This window comes from Macaca thibetana, chromosome 12, assembly GCF_024542745.1.
Source record: "Macaca thibetana thibetana isolate TM-01 chromosome 12, ASM2454274v1, whole genome shotgun sequence".
Classification (NCBI taxonomy): Eukaryota; Metazoa; Chordata; class Mammalia; order Primates; family Cercopithecidae; genus Macaca; species Macaca thibetana.
This window is the reverse complement of record NC_065589.1, coordinates 81,727,850-81,746,648: the sequence shown is the minus strand read 5'-3', so window position 1 is coordinate 81,746,648 and position 18,799 is coordinate 81,727,850. Positions and strand designations below refer to the sequence as shown.

The 18,799-nt window shown below is 37.2% G+C and overlaps 1 protein-coding gene across 2 annotated transcripts in view; it reads left to right on the top strand.

Annotated features, from left to right (window-relative positions):
- Positions 1 to 8,368: 8,368 nt before the first annotated feature.
- PSMD14 (proteasome 26S subunit, non-ATPase 14) overlaps positions 8,369 to 18,799 on the top strand; it is a 109,669-nt gene continuing 99,238 nt past the window's right edge. Inside the window, exons 1-3 of one of the 2 annotated variants that reach the window (XM_050752290.1) lie at positions 8,369 to 8,755; positions 13,285 to 13,334; positions 16,951 to 17,083. The gene's annotated coding sequence lies outside the window, so the exon portion shown is untranslated. The remainder of the gene's footprint in view (positions 8,756 to 13,284; positions 13,335 to 16,950; positions 17,084 to 18,799) is intronic. The other variant, XM_050752289.1, reaches the window with a different exon arrangement.

Sequence of the window (18,799 nt, the reverse complement as noted above, 5' to 3'; positions counted from 1 at the left end):
TATCCTCATTTTACTAAGCATGAATGAAGAGTTTGAAAGTATGCAAAAAAAGATAGCTAATTCTAGAGGAAAAAATGTGCCCAAGTCATGAATTGGCATTTCAGAAAAGAAAAAATATAAATGGTCAACAAATATGAAGCACATTCAATCTTATTAGTAATTAGAAACATGTAAATTAAAACAAATAATATATCACTCTACTTTCATTAGATTGTCAAAAATAAACAAGTCTAACAACACTGTTAGTGATGGCACAAAGTCATGAGATTCTGAACATCACATTGTAATACAATTTGGTACTATCTAGTAAAACTGACATGTATGTCTTAGAATCTAGCAATTTTACTTCTAGATATATATTCTTGAGAATCGCTTGATGTGATACACCAGGGGACACACAGAATATTCACAGCAGCATTGTTCATAATAGCAAAAAACTGGAAACAATCCAAATGTCCATCGACTGAAGAATGGATAAATAGTGACAGCCATATAACAGTGAAAAGTCTGGAGAAGACAGATGCACAGACAATAGAAATCTGCAAGTCTTCAGTTTGTAGATGGTAATTCAGATTTTAAGCCTGAAAGAAATAATCCATGGAGTCCTATAGCGTGAGAAAAGAAATGGGTGAAGAGTGACAGAGGAAGAGGGGCTGAGATACCCTTCTCAAAAAAGTAGAGGAAATAAAGGCACATAAAATCTTTGTTTTAATAATAATCTAATACCAGTTTCCTTTTTCTATTGTAGATTGAATGCCATTTTCTGTGTCTTCCTTAATGTTTTTTTCATTAAACATCTTTTTGTAAAGAGGAAAATTGTTTTGTAATATAGTCACCCTCTTTTTTTTTTTTTAATTCTTAATAATATACTGGACCAGGTGCGGTGGCTCACGCCTATAATCCTAGCACTTTTGGCGGCTGAGGCGAGTGGATCACTTGAGGACAGGAGCTCAAGACCAGCCTGGTCAATATGGTGAAACCCAATCTTTACTAAAAATACAAAACTTAGCCAGGTGTGGTGGTGTGCGCCTGTAATCCCAGCTACTTGGGAGGCTGAGGCACTAGAGTCACTCGAACCCAGGAGGCAGAGGTTGCAGTGAGCTGAGACAGTGCCACTGCACTCTAACCTGGGCAACAGAGAGAGACTCTGTCTCAAAAACAAAACAAAACAAAAAGAATATACTGGTTTCTTAACTTTAAGGCAAATCAATTTGTAATCATTTGATTTATTCTATATATTTTATTCACTTTACTAGAATATAGTAAATTAAATTCTAGAGCCTTCTTGAAAACAGAGGTTATGCTTCTCGCCCAATAGTAACTTGAATATATACTCTGGATTCTGATTTATCCACTGTATGGTGTTCTTTCTTTGTAGATGCTAAGGTAATTCTTCATTGAATTGTTGGATCAAACAGTTGAAGAAAACTAAGGAAATTACTTGAAGAGATTATATTTTATTGACACCAAGGATAGACTACATCACCAAAAAAAAAAAAAAAAAATTATGGCAATATCAGTAGTGCCTTTTAAATTAAATGACAAATTGGAAGTGTTTAACAACATATGGTCGCTTTTCTTTGACATATATGATTAAGAATATATCTTTTTATCAAAATGTAAAATACCATCTGGCAGAAGTAACAATTATTCTATTGGCCTTATACATTAACTTAATTCACTGTACTTTAACATGTAAATATTTTCCTATTTTTTCTTTTTCTTTTGCTGGATCTATATTTATTTATAATACTCACAAACTATGTAACTAAAAAAACATAATTAAATATGACAAAGTTGATTTTAAATTTTGAACAGAAAACAATGCATTTCTTAAAAATTCAATTCCTTAAACATTTCTTAAAAATTCAAATGGCAACAGCCCTTTTTGATATTCATAATTGTAAATCTGGGTAATCTGAAAATTTACTTTTACGATTTCGTACTAGACATTTAGTCATACTTTGTATATGAAAGGAGCTGTCCTTAGAGTTCTTTATAAATAGGAAGAAATATTTACAGTAAGGTTGATGCATTTTAATGTTTGGAACATGTATGTAGTAATGCCACTAGTCAGTCCTTCATTTAATAAACCTGCCAGATTCAGTGGATACCAAATGAGCAGGAAGGCTTCTTTTTGACACAACACCACTTACATTACATATTTAATAATGTGAACTCTTGTCATTTTATGATTTTAGAAAACTAAATATTTTAGAAAATTAAATATTTCACTATTCTGTGCACTGCGGTGGTTTCCAAAGCCACCTTGCGTCTAACCCAAACAGTAATTGCTTTAAGGACTAGCATGTGGGCTGGGCGCTGTGGCTCACACCTGTAATCCCAGCACTTTGGGAGGCTGAAGTGGGAGGGTCACTTGAGCCCAGAGTTCGAGACCAGCCTGTGCAACATGGCAAAACCCTGTCTCTACAAGAAATATAAAAAAAAATTAGCCGGCATGGTGGTGCACACCTCTAATTCCTGCTACTTGGTAGGCTGAGGCACGAGAATTACTTGAACTGGGGAGGCAGAGGTTGTAGTGACCCAAAATTGTGCTACTGCACTCTAGCCTAGGTGACGGAGTGAGACTGTCTCAAGAAAAAAAAAAAAAGGCATTAGCGTGTAATATTCGTGTCAGTTATGTAGCTATATAAATTGCATAAATTTGCTTGTTTTTTTGTTTGTTTTTAAGGAATTCATTATTTCAAGAGGAGTTATATCTGGATTTAAAATGTTCCTGATCTTTTAAAGTATTCTTAGCAAGCAAAGTATCTGGACAAGTACCTTCAATATCCAACATTAATTGTAAATTATCTACTATGACCAGGCCATGCTCCTTGCTGTTAAGAATTTTAAAGTTTAGATGGTAAGGCAGACAAGTAAATCAAGGATTACAGAGTAGGGCTATAGGGTAGATTATATGGGAGGGTATTGACTGATCAACACCCCCCCACAAAATGTGGAAAAGAGTGTGGGGATAGGAGATGGGAGAAAAGACATTCAGAGTGGAGAAACAATAGGTCTGAAGATTCTAAGGCATATGATAGCATGATTTAATAGCAAATACTTTGGTGTGGCTAAAAGAATGGGGGAAAATAACAACTTTGAAGTTTTTTCTTTTAAATCAACTTTATGGAGGCATAAATAATCAACCATAAATGCATCCATTTTTAGTGTACAATTTGGTGTTTTGACAAGCTTTCACCACGATAAAAATATAGAACATTTTTAAGAAACCAAAAAGTTCCCTCATGCCCCTGTGCAGTTACTCCTCCCATCTAACTCTACTATTAACCACAAAGACAACAAGTGATCTGCTTTCTGTCACTGTCTATTTGATTTGATTTGTTTAGAGTCTCTTTAAGGGGTATTGTATGGTATGCACTCTTTCTCATCTTACTTTTCCTCAGCATGATGTTTCTGAAATTCATTCTTGTTCTTGCATATATCAGTAGTTTCCTTTTTATTGTTAATATTGCATTGTAAAGACATACCAGACATTATTTATTCACCAGTTGGCAAACATTTAGATTGTGTCCAGTTTAGGGCTTTTATCAGTAAAGTTGCTATGAACTGTTGCAGTCAAGAGTCTTGGTGTGGGCACATGTCTGCATTTATTTTTGGTAAATATAAAGTGGGATTGCTAGGTCAAATGATAATGGCATTTTTATTTTGTAAATGCCAGAACAATTTCTAAAGTTGTTGTGCTATTTTAGTTACTATTTATATGGTATTTTTTTTTCATCCTTTTACTTTCAACATGTGTCACTGAATGTAAAGTGTGACTCTGTGGACAGATATAGTTAGATTTTTTTTTAGCATATTCTGCCAATCTCTGCCTTTTAATTGGAGTTTTTATTCCATTTATATTTAATATACTGACTTATGTGAATCCTGAAAGAGCTAATCTTTCAAGATGGATCCCGAGTGGCTAAGTGGTCCTAAATTCAAAATGGAGCCAAGCAGCCATTTGCTGACTAGAGGTCACACATGTACTCTGTGTTCTGAGAGAACCTACAAGCTTATGAGACTTCGGGTCATTCATAGCTATCTGTTCCTGTTTACTACTGCCTCAATCAACAACTGCTAGAAAGTCTCATTTCACCACCTGGACCTAACTGATACACTGTGACCTGCATCAACCAGTCAGAACTAAACAAGCTTTTATTCTTCATTTGCCTAGCAGACCAGAGGGGGAACCTGGGTGGGAACTTTCTCTAAAGAAGATAATCCCTTTTGTTTTCTTGAACCACACCTTTGTTTGGTACAAAAGACTGCAAACTGCTCACTGGAATAAAGTGTCTTTTTTTTTTTTTTTTTTTTTTTTTTTGAGACAGGGTCTCACTGTGTCACCAAGGCTAGAGTGTAGTGGCATGATCAGGGCTCACTTCAGACTTGATTTCCTGGGCTCAAGCGATCCTCCTACCTCAGCTGCCCGAGTAGTTGGGACTACAGGCATGTGCCACCACACCTGGCTAATTTTCTGTATTTTTTAGTAGAGATGGGGTTTTACAATGTCACCCAGGCTCGTCTCGAACTCCTGGACTCAAGCAATCCTCCAGCCTTGGCCTCTCAAAGTGCTGTGATTACAGGTGTGAACCACTGTGCCCAGTCTTTCTTTTTTAAGGAAAATCCTTTGAAGTGGATTGTTGACATCGATAAGGTGGAATTTACATTTGTCATTTTGCGATGTTTTCTTTATGTCCTGTGTCTTTTTTATTCCTCTATTTCTTAATTGCTGCTGCCTTTTGTTGTGTTAAATATATATTTTCAAGTATGCCATTTTAATTTCCTTGTCCTTTATTCATATATTTTAAAAGTATTTTCTTAGAAGTTGCTCTGGGGATTATACTTAACAAGTTATAACAATCTAGTTTGGATTAATAACAACTTTATTTTAATAGTACACAAAAACTTGCTACTATATGGCTTCATTCCTCCATTATTCTTTCCCTCCTTCCTCTCCCTTCTGTTATTGTCATATTAATATCTTACAATAAGCCCATATAGACTTATAATTATTGCTTCATGCAATTGTCTTTTAAACCAAATAGAAAAATGAGTCACAAATAAAAAAATATACTTTTATATTTATTTATGTAGTTAAGTTTTACAGGCGTTCTTTATTCCTTCATGTGGATTTGAATTACTGTCTAGTGTCAATTTAATTCTGAAGGACTCCCTTTAGTATTTCTTGGAAGGAAAATGTCCTAGTGACAAATTCTATCTTTATATATACATACATTTTGGGAAAGTATTAATACCTCCTTCATTTTTGAAGGATAGTTTTGCTGCAGGTGAAATTCTTACTTGATCTTTTTCTTTCAGCACGTTGAGTATGTCATCCCACTGCCTTTTGGCTTTCATGGCGTCAATTGTAAATCTTATGGAGGATTACGTGATGAGTGGCTTCTCTCTTGACACTTTCAAGAGTCTCTCTTTGCCCTTGACTTTTAATCAGTTAATTACAATGTGTCGAGGTGTAGATTTATGTTACTTGGCATTTGTTAAGCTTCTTTGATGTGTAGATAAATATTTCTCATTAAATTTAGGGAGTTTTGGACATTCTTTTATTTAAGTATTATGCCTGCCCTTTTCTTTTTCTCCTCTCCTTCTGAAACTCCCATTATGCACATGTTGGTATGCTTGATTGTGTCCCACAGGACTTTGAGGCCTGTTCATGTTTCTTCTTTCTCTTCTCAATCTGTTGCCCAGACTAGATCTTCTCAACTGACCTAAATTGAAGTTTGTTGATTTTTTTTTCTCCCTGCTAAAATCTGGGGTTGAGCCCCTCTAGTGAACTTTTCACTTTATTATAACTTGTTACTTTTATTTTTTAAAAAATTAAAAATTGTCTCTGTCATGGCATATTATACTTTTTAACTCCAGAATTATTTTGATTTTAAAAAATGATTTGTCTTTATCATCTATTTGATGAAACATCTCATACTTTCCTCTAGTTCTTTAGACATGGTTTCTTTTAGCTTTGTAACATATTGAAAATATCTGATTTAAAGCCTTTTTATCTAGTAAGTCCAGCATGTAGGCTTCCTCAGGGTGAGTTTCTATTGATTAATTTTTATCCTGTGTATGGGCCATACATTCTTGTTTCTTTGCATGTATCTTAACTATTTTGAAAACTGAACATTTTAAATAATATAATGTGCGACACTGGAAATCAGATTCTACCCGCTCCCCAAGCTTCACTGTCGTTTCTGTTTGTTGTAGTATTTGTTGGTTTAGTGACTTCTCTGAACTCATTCTTTTTTTTTTAGAGATAGGGTCTGAGTTGGTGACTCAAGGGATCCTCTGGCTTTAGTTTCCTGAGTAGCTGGGACTACACATGTGTGCCACTGCACCTAGCTTATGAACGAATTCTTTAAAGTCTGTATTATTGTGTGTGACCACACAGGTTTTTGCTCAGTTAGCTTAGCGGTCAGTTAATGATTAGTGAGACAGGTTTCCTTAAACACCTTCAACCAAAAAGTCTCCCAGTCTTTCCTGAGGGCTTTTGTACTTACGTTGGGACTTCAGCCATCAGTCAAGCACTTTCTATTAGGTTGGTGCAAAATTAATTTCATTGAAATCACAAAACCACAATTTTTTGCACCTACCAACCAAATAATTCTGCCTTTGCCTTCACTTCTTGCTTCTGTAGTGCCTCGAGTCACCCAGAAGTTAGAGCTCAGGGCCCTCTCAGGCCTATCTTGAGTGTTCACATAACCCTAGGCATGTGCACACCCTAAGCACCTTCTACAGTCTCAGGAATATGTTAGCATTTTTCAAAGCCCTATGAACATCTTATTCCCCAGTTAAATACTTCAGTATGGGTGGAGCAAAAGGTGCTCCAAACAAAGTTTAAGGGTTTTTTTTGTTTGTTTTTTTGTTTTTTGTTTTACCTTTATGATGTATGTTATGGGGAGCCACTAGTGGAATCTTACGCAAAGAAGGAGCATGACTATATATAGCACAAACATTTTTACCAATGAGGTGAACAGATTAAAAGGAAGCAGACTGAAGGCGGAAAGATCAAAGAGCACTCTAAAAACATAGCTTGGGGAACATGGTGAAATCCTGTCTCTACTAAAAATAAATAAATAAATAAAAACATAAATAAAAAATTAGCTGGGCATGGTGGCAAGCACCTGTAGCCCTAGCTACTTGGGAGGCTTAAGTGGGAGGGTTGCTTGAGCCCAGGGACGGGGAGGTTGCAGTGAGCCCAGATGGCGCCACTGCACTCCAGCCTGGGTGACAAAGCAAGACCCTAACTCAAAAATGCATTAATAAATACATACAAAATAAAATAAAATAAAATAAATAAATAAAATAAAATAAAATAAAGTGAGGAAGGTCTGAGTTAAGGCCAAAGTGGGGAGTATTCAGAAGGGGAAGTAGTGGATTGGAAAAGCTGTTATGGAAATTACACATTTCATGGTTTCTACAATGGTTAACTGGGAGGCCAGTGGGGAGAGATGAAAAAGAGGCAAGTGTTTATACTCTTAAGTTTCTGACTAGGAAAATTATTTGGAGGATGGGGTTATTCACCCCCTCCCCCCCAAAAAAAGGAATAGAGAGGCACAGGTTTGGGGGGGGGAAGCATAAAGATGTGGATCCAAATATTACCTATGAGTAAAATAATCTTTGTGTTTTTAGAGGTATGAATATCTTAAAGCAAAAGTCTAATGCAATTGTGCTACTCAAATCAGTTTGGATCCACGCGCTGTAATCTTTCCCCACTCTCTGTCCAGTAGATTCGTCGCCATTCTCGATTTAGGAATGCTTTCAAGATGCTTGTTATTTGGAACATATTTGAGAAAGTGAGAGGAACGTGGTAAAGAAGCTGCCTTAAACACAGATCGTACCTAGACCTAGAGTGTAATATCAACTTGTCAAGTATATCCTGAGCAACTTTGCTTTTTGAAAACCTAGCACAAAGTAGATCATGAGTAAAACGTGATTGTTGATAATTACATGGAGAAATGTGAATAAATGACTCTTTAAACCCTGTAAACTAAACTCGGAGTAAAATAGGTGGTTTGAACATTTGGGAAACATTAGTTTTTCCTGAAATCCAATCCTTGCAAAGCAATTATGACAAGAGGTGGATAAAGCGGTCTTATGGAAAAGGGCGTCTTACCGGTCCCCTCTAATCACATCATCCCCCGTCTTTTAAAACATTTTATTCTCAGATAACCAGTTAAATCTAGTTCAAATGAACCTTTTCGTTTTTGAGGAGGACCATAATAGCAGTGAACACCAAAACGAAAGGGGATCTGGGCTTCGCAATACTAACAGTTCCATTTCCTAGCCAGTCGCCTCCCGGGCTGGATGTGCCCCCGTCCTAGATCTCAGCGGCGGCCGGAGAGCGCAGAGGTAGGGAGAGAAAAAGGAGGCGTCGGCAGGGCGCGAGCGGCCAGGGGGCTAAGTTCCGCCTCACGGTACTGGCGAGGACTGGAGACGCCGGGCCGCCCGCGCCGTCTGTCCCAAGCTCTCCTCCTGGACACCCGCCTGTCTCCCCGTCGTCTCCAATTGGCCGTCGGGGAACGGAAGCCGAAGCAGACTAGTGAACCCGGAAGTGCTTCGCGGCAGAGGCCCGGGCAACTCTTTTGAATGGAATCGGGCTGATTCATCGCCGGTTCGCAGAGTCAGAACCGCGTCGGGTCTGCGCCGCTGCTGCTGTTGTCTCTGTCTTCACGTCACCGCAGAGGCAAGACAAGGGTCCAGATCGCGGCATCCAGCTCCCGCCCGCCTTCAGGTAAGACCCAGAAGGCAGGCCTGGGAGGTCCGGGGAGGCAGCCGTGCTAGGCCGCCACCAGCCCCGTGCTTTCCTGAGTCACGTTGCCCAGCTGAGTTGCCACTAGAGGCCTGGGCCTCGAGGGAGGAGCCCGAGCTCCTTCATTCTCTTCGCCTGCTCTCAGGGATCTCTGTCTGGGTCAGGTGTGCATCTTGTCTCCTTTCTCCATTCTTTTCTGCTTGGCCGAATTCACATAATGGGAACCTCTTCTCTCTGAGAGAATCCTTGTTTATGGCCTGTTTGTCTGTGCTCTATCCGTAGTTGTTCCTGTCTTGAAAAACTTCAAAGCAGACCGGAGAAACAAGGGAGAGAGAGTAGAATTAACTTTCCCATTGAATACGTTTGTTTTATCTCCTGTCCTTTCTGTAAGCCTTGACCCTTTTTCTGTTAGTGTTAGGTTTTCAACTTCCTCCAAAAAATAAACAAAAGTCCTGCAGATACACTGGTTTTGGACCTTGAATATCTTAAAAACAAAGTGTGCTACTGTGCCTGTTAACTTACTTTCAATATTATACTAATTGAGTAATTGTTGGTGAATTGATTACATTTCTCGTGTTAAGTAGAAATCTGCTACCGTATGTTCCATCTTGCAACTTAATTTTCCTGGGGATGTAGCTCTGTGTCTGTCAAAAGAAAAAGAATGTAAACTTTTGAGTCCATAAACCTAGTGACTGAACGAAAAATTCTCGAGAAAATAAATGGTAACCAAAAGTTGATAAAAATTTTATGGAAAGGCAGGGGAGAGGGTTTAAAAATTAGCATAAAATAGAGTTCTAGTGTGAAAGTGATTTTATTCCACTGGTCACAAGTATGTTTTTAGTGCTACTGACTTAATGTGTTTGAGAAAAGCAGCAAGACATGCACTGATACTGTTGAAATAACAAAAACATGAACACAGTTTTAGTGCAGATGATTAATATAATGGTGGCCTTCCTGTCACGTAAGCCTACCTACCAGCTGACTCATTTGAAGTTTAGAGGTTAAGATATATAGTGGTTCTGAATTAACTACAGTTAAGGTGTGTTTAGTGAAGTGCTATTTAGTGAAAAAGCCTGAATGTTGTCTTGAATTTGTCCCTAAATCTTGCCAAGGGAGGAAAGGTTTCAAGTTATGATCTTTCATTGATGCTTCACCTGTTGACTTTGGGAGTTTGGTTTTTTTGTTTGTTTGTTTGTTTGAGCCTGAAGTGTTTGGTAAATAATATATTGCCATTTTAATTAAAAGGCTGGATGGATTTTAGGCCGGGCGCGGTGGCTCACACCTGTAATCCCAGCACTTTGGTAGGCTGAGGTGGGTGGATCATGAGGTGATCCAGCCTGGCCAAGACTAGCCTAACATAGTGAAACCATGTCTCTACTAAAAGTACAAAAAAATCAGCTGGGCATGGTGGCACGTGCCCGTAGTCCCAACTACCTCGGGAGGCTGGAGGTAGAATGTGGGAGGTGGAGGTTGCAGTGGGCTGAGATCGCGCCACCGCACTCCAGCTTGGGCAACAGAGTGAGACTTTGTCTCAAAAAAAAAAAAAAAAAAAAAAAAAGCTGGATTTTAATCTCTTTGACATGGGTCTATCTTATTTTTATACTGGCCATGTGCTTGTTAGTATATAGTTTGTGAACCCTATGTATGAAAATCAATAAAAGTTATTATTGCTGTTTTTATTGTTATTATCTTAGAAGTGGAAGAGATTATTTAATCTAGTCCTCTTATTTCAGTAACAAGAAGCAATTATGCTTTTTTAATTTTCAATTTTGTAGTAATGTTCATTTAATAATTCAGTGTCCACCTGTGAAAGCCTTGCCTGAATATCCATGTGATTTCTTGCTCAGGAACTTGTCATATTCCCTGTTTGTTGCAGTCATTTTGACATTTCATATTCTGCTTTGTGTGTGGTACTTTGGTGACCTTATTTGTGAAATGGGAGAACTGGATTAAATAATCTCTGCTAGTTCTAAAATGATAATAACAACAATTATAACAATAAGAATAGCAACGACAACATTTATTGAGTACCTTGAATGTTTCAGACACTATAAGTTGCTTTGAACATATTTTTACAACAGACTTGCAAAGTAGGTATTATCCCCACTTTATAAATGAGGTTCTAGAGTCTAGAAGAAGATAAAAATTAGTGTCATATAGTGAATAGGTGGTGAAGCCAGGATTCAAATCAAAGTCAACTGGTTCAAGAGCCTTTTTCACTCTATACTGCTGTCCTTTCCCTTTACATATTTTTTATGGGTTTATGTCAAACTTCTTCTACCCACCTCCCCCAGTAGATTATAAATTCTGTCAGTGCATGCCACTAAATTTCTTGAGTCAGCCCTCCATATCTCTGGGTTCTGCATCTGTAGATTCAACCAACCACAAATTGAAAATACTTGAAAAAAGTTGCATCTAGGCCAGGCACGGTGGCTTACGCCTGTAATCCCAGCACTTTGGGAGGCTGAGGCAGGTGGATCATCTGAGGTCAGGAGTTCCAGCCTGGCCAACATGGCGAAACCCCTTCTCTACTAAAAATACAAAAATACAAAAATTAGCCAGGCATGGTGGCATGTGCCCGTAATCCTAGCTACTGGAGAGGCTGAGGAAGGAGGATCGTTTGAACCTTGGAGGTGGAGGTTGCAGTGAGCCGAAATTGCAACACTACATTCCAGCCTGGTCAACAGAGTGAGACGCGGTCTCAAAAAAGGGGGAAAAAAAATTGCATCTATATTGAACATGTGTAGACATTTTTTTTCCATTATTCCCTAAGCAATATAGTATAACTATTTCTATTGTATTTACATTGTATTAGTTATTATAAGTAATCTAAAAATGATTTTAAAGTATATGAGAGGATGTGCATAGGTTATATGCAAATAGGGTACTATGCCATTTTATATCAGAGACTTGTGTATCCATGATTTTGGTGTCCTGGAACCAGTTCCTCACAGATACAGATGGATGACTGTACTCAAATGCTGAAATTGGGAGACTCCATAATAGGTTATTTATGATGAGTCCATTCTCACTCTTCCTTTTTTTTTTTTGAGACGAAACTTTGCTCTGTTGCCCAGGCTGGAGTGCAGTGGCGCAATCTTGGCTCACTGCAGCCTCCGCCTTCCAGGTTCAAGCCATTCTGCCTGCCTCAGCCAGCCTAGCTGGGGTTACAGGTGCCTGCCATCACGCCCGGCTAATTTTTGTATTTTTAGTAGAGACCAGGTTTTGCCATGTTGGTCAGGCTGGTCTCAAACTCCTGACCTTAGGTGATCCACCCGCCTCGGCCTCCCAAAGTGCTGGGATTACAGGTGTGAGCCGCCGTGCCCAGCCACCATTTTCACTCTTCTAAGTTGCAGAAATCTTGTTTTCAAAATCCTGTTTATATAATTAGATTTAATGTCGACTCACTCAAGATCTTCCACTGGAAAAAAGTCCTTAAGAAAGTGAGAGTATAAAGTTTTAACTACTTTGCACAAATCAGAAAACAGAGGAATTAGAAATACAGCAAGATAACAAATATGGAATAGCTTAAAAAGGATTGAGCATCAGTCTGAAAAGTAATTTTTTTTTTTTTTTTGAGACGGAGTATTGTTTTGTCACCCAGGCTGGAGTGCAGTAGTGCGATCTCGGCTCACTGTAATTTTCACCTTCTGGGTTCAAGTGATTCTCCTGCCTCAGCCTCCTGAGTTGCTGGGATTATAGGCATCTGGCACCGTACCCGGCTAATTTTTGTGTTTTCAGTAGAGATGGGGTTTTGCCATGTTGGCCAGGCTGGTCTTGAACCCCTGACCTCAAGTGATCCGCCCCCCTTGGCCTCCCAAAGTGCTGGGATTATAGGCATGAGCCACTGCACCTGGCCAAAAATTGATTTATTTTAAATCCAGCATGGACATGATCTAGCAATATCAGGTTCTAATCAGAGATTAAGAGAGAAAGAAAAAGTGGAAAGTAATCAACTTTGGAAAGTACTGATACCTTTTTTGTACTATTTTTACCAATTACGATTCTAAATATTATTGTATGTATGACATTATGTTAGGTATAAACACTTTATTCATATTGTCTGATAATATTTTCCATAAAGTTAATTATGTCATGAATGAGCTTTTGAGTCTTCTGCTTTTTGATAGCTGTAAAAACTTGGTTTAGATCCATCAACCTTTTTATTGCTTTTATTTCTAAGAATTGAAAGTGTTCTGTTTTATGTTAAGTATAACACATTCACTTTGTGAATCTTTCTGCTAAATTCTGCGAAATGCAAGTCCCTATCTCCAATGTGATTTAGTCATGTGAAATACGCCCAGCATTTTGAAACCCAATAAGTGGCGAACTATGTGAGGAAGAAGGATCTGTGTTGGTAGCCATGCTCAGGATGGGGTTGCTGATGAAGTAGCTAGTGTTTATTATATGCTTACTATATGCCAAGCATTGTATTCAATGGTTTTTTTTGGGTCCATTGTTTTTGTTAATCTTTTAAATGGCTCTATGAGATATATATCTCTATTTTGCAGATGAGGAAACTGAGGAGGAGAGAGGTGATTGACTCAAGGACATAGAGCTTGTAAGTGTTAGAGCCAGTATTTGAATCTGGCACTCTGACTGTAGAGTCATAGTACTTGACTCTGATGTACCAGACAAAATAGTCATTAGTCATCGCCATTTACCATCTAGGCCCAGTAGACCATAAAAGGATAGTGAAAAACAACTATATTAGAAATGTTAGTAAAGCTTAAACATAGCAAATACAAATTTTTATATTAATTAATTAATTAATTAATTTTTGAGATGGAGTCTTGCTGTGTCACCCAGGCTGGAGTGTAGTGGTACCACTTTGGTGCACTGCAACCTCCACCTCCTGGGTTCAAGCGCTCCTCCTACCTCAGCCTCCCCAGTAGCTGGGATTACAGGCACATGCCACCATTTCTGGCTAATTTTTGTATTTTTAGTAGAGACAGGGTTTTGCCTTGTTGGCCAGGCTGGTCTTGAGCTTCTGACCTCAAGTGATCTGCCTGCGTTGGCTTCCCAAATTGCTGGGACTGCAGGCGTGAGCCACCACACCCAGACTAAATACAAGTGTGTATTCTGTATTTTCTTGGTTTTGAAGGTACATATATCTTCATATGTCATCCTTTGAATGGGCATCATGGTTTGAATGAACTGCTCATCAGCCACCATGCATGAACCTAGAACATACTTGTCTTGTATAGATCAGTTCTATATTTCAAATACATTTCTAGTAGGCTCTAGCTTATTACTTCTGGTTCTTGTATTTGTTATCCTGTGTGTGTATCTATGTGAAAATATACATCACATAAAATTTACTATTCTAACTTTCTGGTGTACAGTTTAGTGGCATTAAGTATATTCACAGTGTTATGTAACTGTCACCACCATCCATATCTAGAATTTTTTTTGTCCTCCCAATTACTTTTGAAAACATTGAGAGCTCATAATTTTGTTGAAGATTCGATGCCATCTTTCCTTCATAATTGCAAAACATTTATATTTTTAGATTTATAGGCACCATTTAGAATTAGTCCAATGATTTTTAAAATTTCTACATTATCCATTTCCTTTTATTCACATTTGTGTACACTTTAGCATTTTTCCATGTGTGAACTGTATTAACATCATAAGACATCAAAAAATATGTCACACATCTCTTTAGAAAACAGGTTCTCATTGCAAAATGCTGTGTGATGAAGTCCTTTCTTGTTGAATAAGTAACTGAGTAAGAATGTCACTTTTTTGGTTTTAGAAATATGTTGTTCACTCACTGACCCTTTAAAAAATAATCTGTTGAGAAATTCACATAATGTAAAACTAACCATTTTAAATTGAACAGTTTAGTATCATTTCGTCCATTCACAGTGTGCCATTACCACCTCAGTTTAGTTCCAGAACATTTCTGTCATTCCAAGGTAAAAAATCTCTTAGCCATTTAGCAGTTTCTCCATTTTCCTTCCTTCCCCACCCACTGATAACCACCAGTCTGCATTCTGTCTCTGTGGATTTATTGGATACTTCATATACATGGAATCACATAACATGTGACCTTTTGTGCCTGGCTTCTTTTACGTAGTGTGATATTTTGAGGTTCAGCTAACTTGTAACATGTACCAGTAGTACTTCATTCCTTTTTATAGCTAAACAGTATTTCATATTACAATATTCCTTTATGTGTTTATAGTAGAATTTGTTTATCCATTCATTCTTTGGTAGACATTTGGACTGTTTCCACCTTTCGGCTATTGTGAATAGTGATGGTGTAAACATGCATGTACATGAACTTATTTTGAGTATTTGTTTTTGGTTTTATGGGGTATATACCGATGAGTGGAGTTGCTGGATCAAGTGGTAATTCTATGTTTAACTTTTTGGGAAACTGCCAAACTATTCCCAGCACTCATTGGTTCTTAAGTTTGAGAAAATTAATCTAGGGTATTATCATCTCAAGAGAGTCTGAGATTTTGTTTATATCAATGGTTCTCAATTGTGAGTGATTTTTGAAACAATCAAAAATAACTTCAAACATTTGTCCCCCGGGAACATTTGGTAAAGCTTGGAGACATTTTTGATTGTCACAACTGGATAGGTGCTGCTGTTGTCTAGTGGAGCTGGGGATGATGTTAAGCATCCTATAGTGCACAAGACAGCCCCACGAACAACAACAGATTATCTGGTTCTGAATCTCAGTAGTACTGAAGTTAGTAAATCCTGGCTTGTACCGTCAATTTTATTGTCATCATTAGAGACTAGAATGCTGTAATCTGTCTCCTTCACATTCATCTTTGATTTTGTAGTAATGTGAAACATTTTCTTTGTTGCTTTTTTCCTTTTGCCATTATTAAAATGAAAAATTCTGATTTCTTAACCGTGCTAAATGAAGACTGAAAAAAAGACTACAAAGATGAAGTCTCTAGTGTTCTATATCTTTTCGAAAGATGGATCAGTGCTTTGGACAACACAGTAAGAATGAAAGGATGATGTAATAACTATAATTTTTTTTCACTATTGCATTATTTTAGACAGTTCTTTTTTTTTTTTTTTTTTTGAGACGGAGTCTCACGCTGTCGCCCAGGCTGGAGTGCAGTGGCGCGATCTCAGCTCACTGCAAGCTCCGCCTCCCGGGTTCCCGCCATTCTCCTGCCTCAGCCTCCTGAGTAGCTGGGACTACAGGCGCCCGCCACCGCGCCCGGCTAATTTTTTGTATTTTTAGTAGAGACGGGGTTTCACTGTGGTCTCGATCTCCTGACCTTGTGATCCGCCCGCCTCGGCCTCCCAAAGTGCTGGGATTACAGGCTTGAGCCACGGCGCCCGGCCTATTTTAGACAGTTCTTATCATTTTTCCATATTCTTGTCATTTTAGTGTTTTCGGCATAGTTTTGGGAATAATTGATTAAGAAATGATGGACTACTAATGCCTCCTAGTATGATAAAATAGCAAATTTTCAGGGTATAAGAAAAATAACCACTAATATTCCATAATATTTGATAGATTTGTAATAATGTACAATTAACCTATATAGTAATTATATGAGAGAATGAACTGTCCTATTTAAAAAATAAGTAAATTTTTATTTTATTCTTTTTTTTTTTTTTGAGACCAAATTTCACTCTTGTTGCCCAGGCTGGAGTGCAATGGTGCATTCTTGGCTCATTGCAATCTGCCTCTGGGATTCAAGTGATTCTCCTGCCTCAGCCCCCTGAGTAGCTGGGATTACAGGTGCCTGCCACCATGCCTGGCTAATTTTTTTTGTATTTTTAGTAGAGAAGGTGTTTTACCATATTGGCCAGGCTGGTCTCCAACTCCTGACCTCAGGTGATCTGCCTGCCTTGGCCTCCCAAAGTGTTGGGATTACAGGTGTGAGCCACCGTGCCCGGCCTCTTTTGTTCTTTGAAAAATGTCTGGAAAGACTAAAAGTTTTGAAATGTCTGTCTTCAAAGTTAGTGTTCACGAGAGAAACATACACATAAAATTTGGATACAGGGTTACTCACTGTGCTCTGTAGCTCCCTGTAAAGTAGCTTATTCTGTATTCAGAAAATGATTATTAAGAAACAGTTTTGATTTCTACTTCATTTTTAGGAATGTTGATTCTTTTAAAGATTCTGGTATAAAGTTTTTCTCCTTAAATTATCAAAATAATTATATTTTATTTTGTTTACTTTTTTCAGGAGAGAAAGAAAAAATAAAATATACTTGGGGAAATTGTGCCTGCCAGAATTAGCAAGAGCTTTCTTTAAGAAGAAATTTGTCAAACTCAACAAATTGAAGGTTAACACCTTAAGCGTTATAGTTATTGACCAGGTAAGGTTTAAAAATGTATTTTACTTTTAATTATTCTTTTAGGGGTGGATAGAGAGATAGCATGAAAATGTATTATTTTTAACAGATGTCAAATTATGAATATGTTTGATAGATAACCAGATTTTCAAAAGTGGTGTGATTTAGAATATGTATCAATATACTTCATTCCCAAATGTTAGTATTTTTATTAAACCTGGTTATCTCAGCTTAAATGTTTTAATTTGTTAAATATGTTTCCTCTTTGCTGAGACATCTAATTTTGCTACAGAAACAAATTTGACCTGCCAGATTTTCTTTCTTTCTGCTTCTTGCATCACTCATGTATATTCACAGCATCTGGAGTCTGTGTAAAGTCATCAGAAACAACACAGAGGAATAGATAAACTGAACACAGCTGGGAATCAGTTTTGGCCTAGAATAAATATATATATTCTAATGTACACTGTATGTTGTTTGTTTTTCTGTTGATTCTTTAAGTTTGTAAGGTTGAAATGGTCCAAAAGAAATTTTTTTCTTCTTTGGTAATTTATTCTAGAGAATTGCTTTAATATTATAAAATATACAGGATCCCCCGCCCCCGCCCCCCACCCAGTTTACAGCCTTTAAAAAGTGCTGCGTGTTGAATGCCATATTTGATTTGAGGAATTTCAATGAGTATTTGATGGAGATTTTAGTTGTAAGTGTTGGTATTAGGAGGATGCGTTAAGATTGTGAAGTGGAAATTTTGTCTGTATTACCATGTTTTCTTATATGCCTTTTCATTTTAAAAAGAAATTGTTAAAATTGTGAGTTTCATAAACATGTTACATGAAACAGTCCAGATACAAAAAATATATGATTCTGTTTATATAAAATTCAAAAACAGCTGAACTAATCTATGCTGTTGAAAGTTGAATTTTTACCTTTTCAGGGTGGAATAGACTGGAAGAGGGGCTTGGGTGGTGTTTCTGAGGTGCTGATAATGTTCTGTTTCTTGAACTGGGTGATGGTTACATGGATGTGTTCACTTTGAAGAGTCCATGGCTATATCGTTTGTGTTCTTTTCTGTATGTGCACTTGAGTAAAGTTCTTTTCTGTACGTGGACTTGAATAAAGTTTGCAATATTAACATTGTTAAATTGTTACCAGGATTCAACAAATGTGATTGGTGGGGGGGTAATATATAAAGTACATTATTGAGTTTTAGTTTATATAGCAATTTGAACTAGTAAAACAACATGGATGAAGGATGAAATGAATCTTAGCATTTAATTTAGAATATAATTTGTAATAATACCATTTTCTAAAGCATACACTTAGGAAAAAGGAATTTTATTTAAGGACATAGCAGTTTTCAAGTAGAAAAAATTGCTTTGTTGTCATTTTTAAATTACTTAGTTGTACTGCTATTCATTTTTAAAATTTGGTTACTTCTTTTTGTTATTTAAGACCATATAAATACACTTGCTATTTCTTAACTTCTTCTCTGAGGTTTTCAAGCTTGAAGAATATCTTCTGTAGTTACTCCAAACATTAAAACTAAATCAGATTGGTATAGTAAATCCACCTTGTATTGGTTAACTCTGAAGTTATAATTGAGAAGCACAGTTGAATTTCCTTAGTGAAAAAGTCGTGTATCTCTACAACATCTGAAATAACACAAAATATCTGTGTAGGTTCTAGAACACTGTCTTAATACGTTTAATGTTTACACTATAGTATTTCTTTTAGTATAAT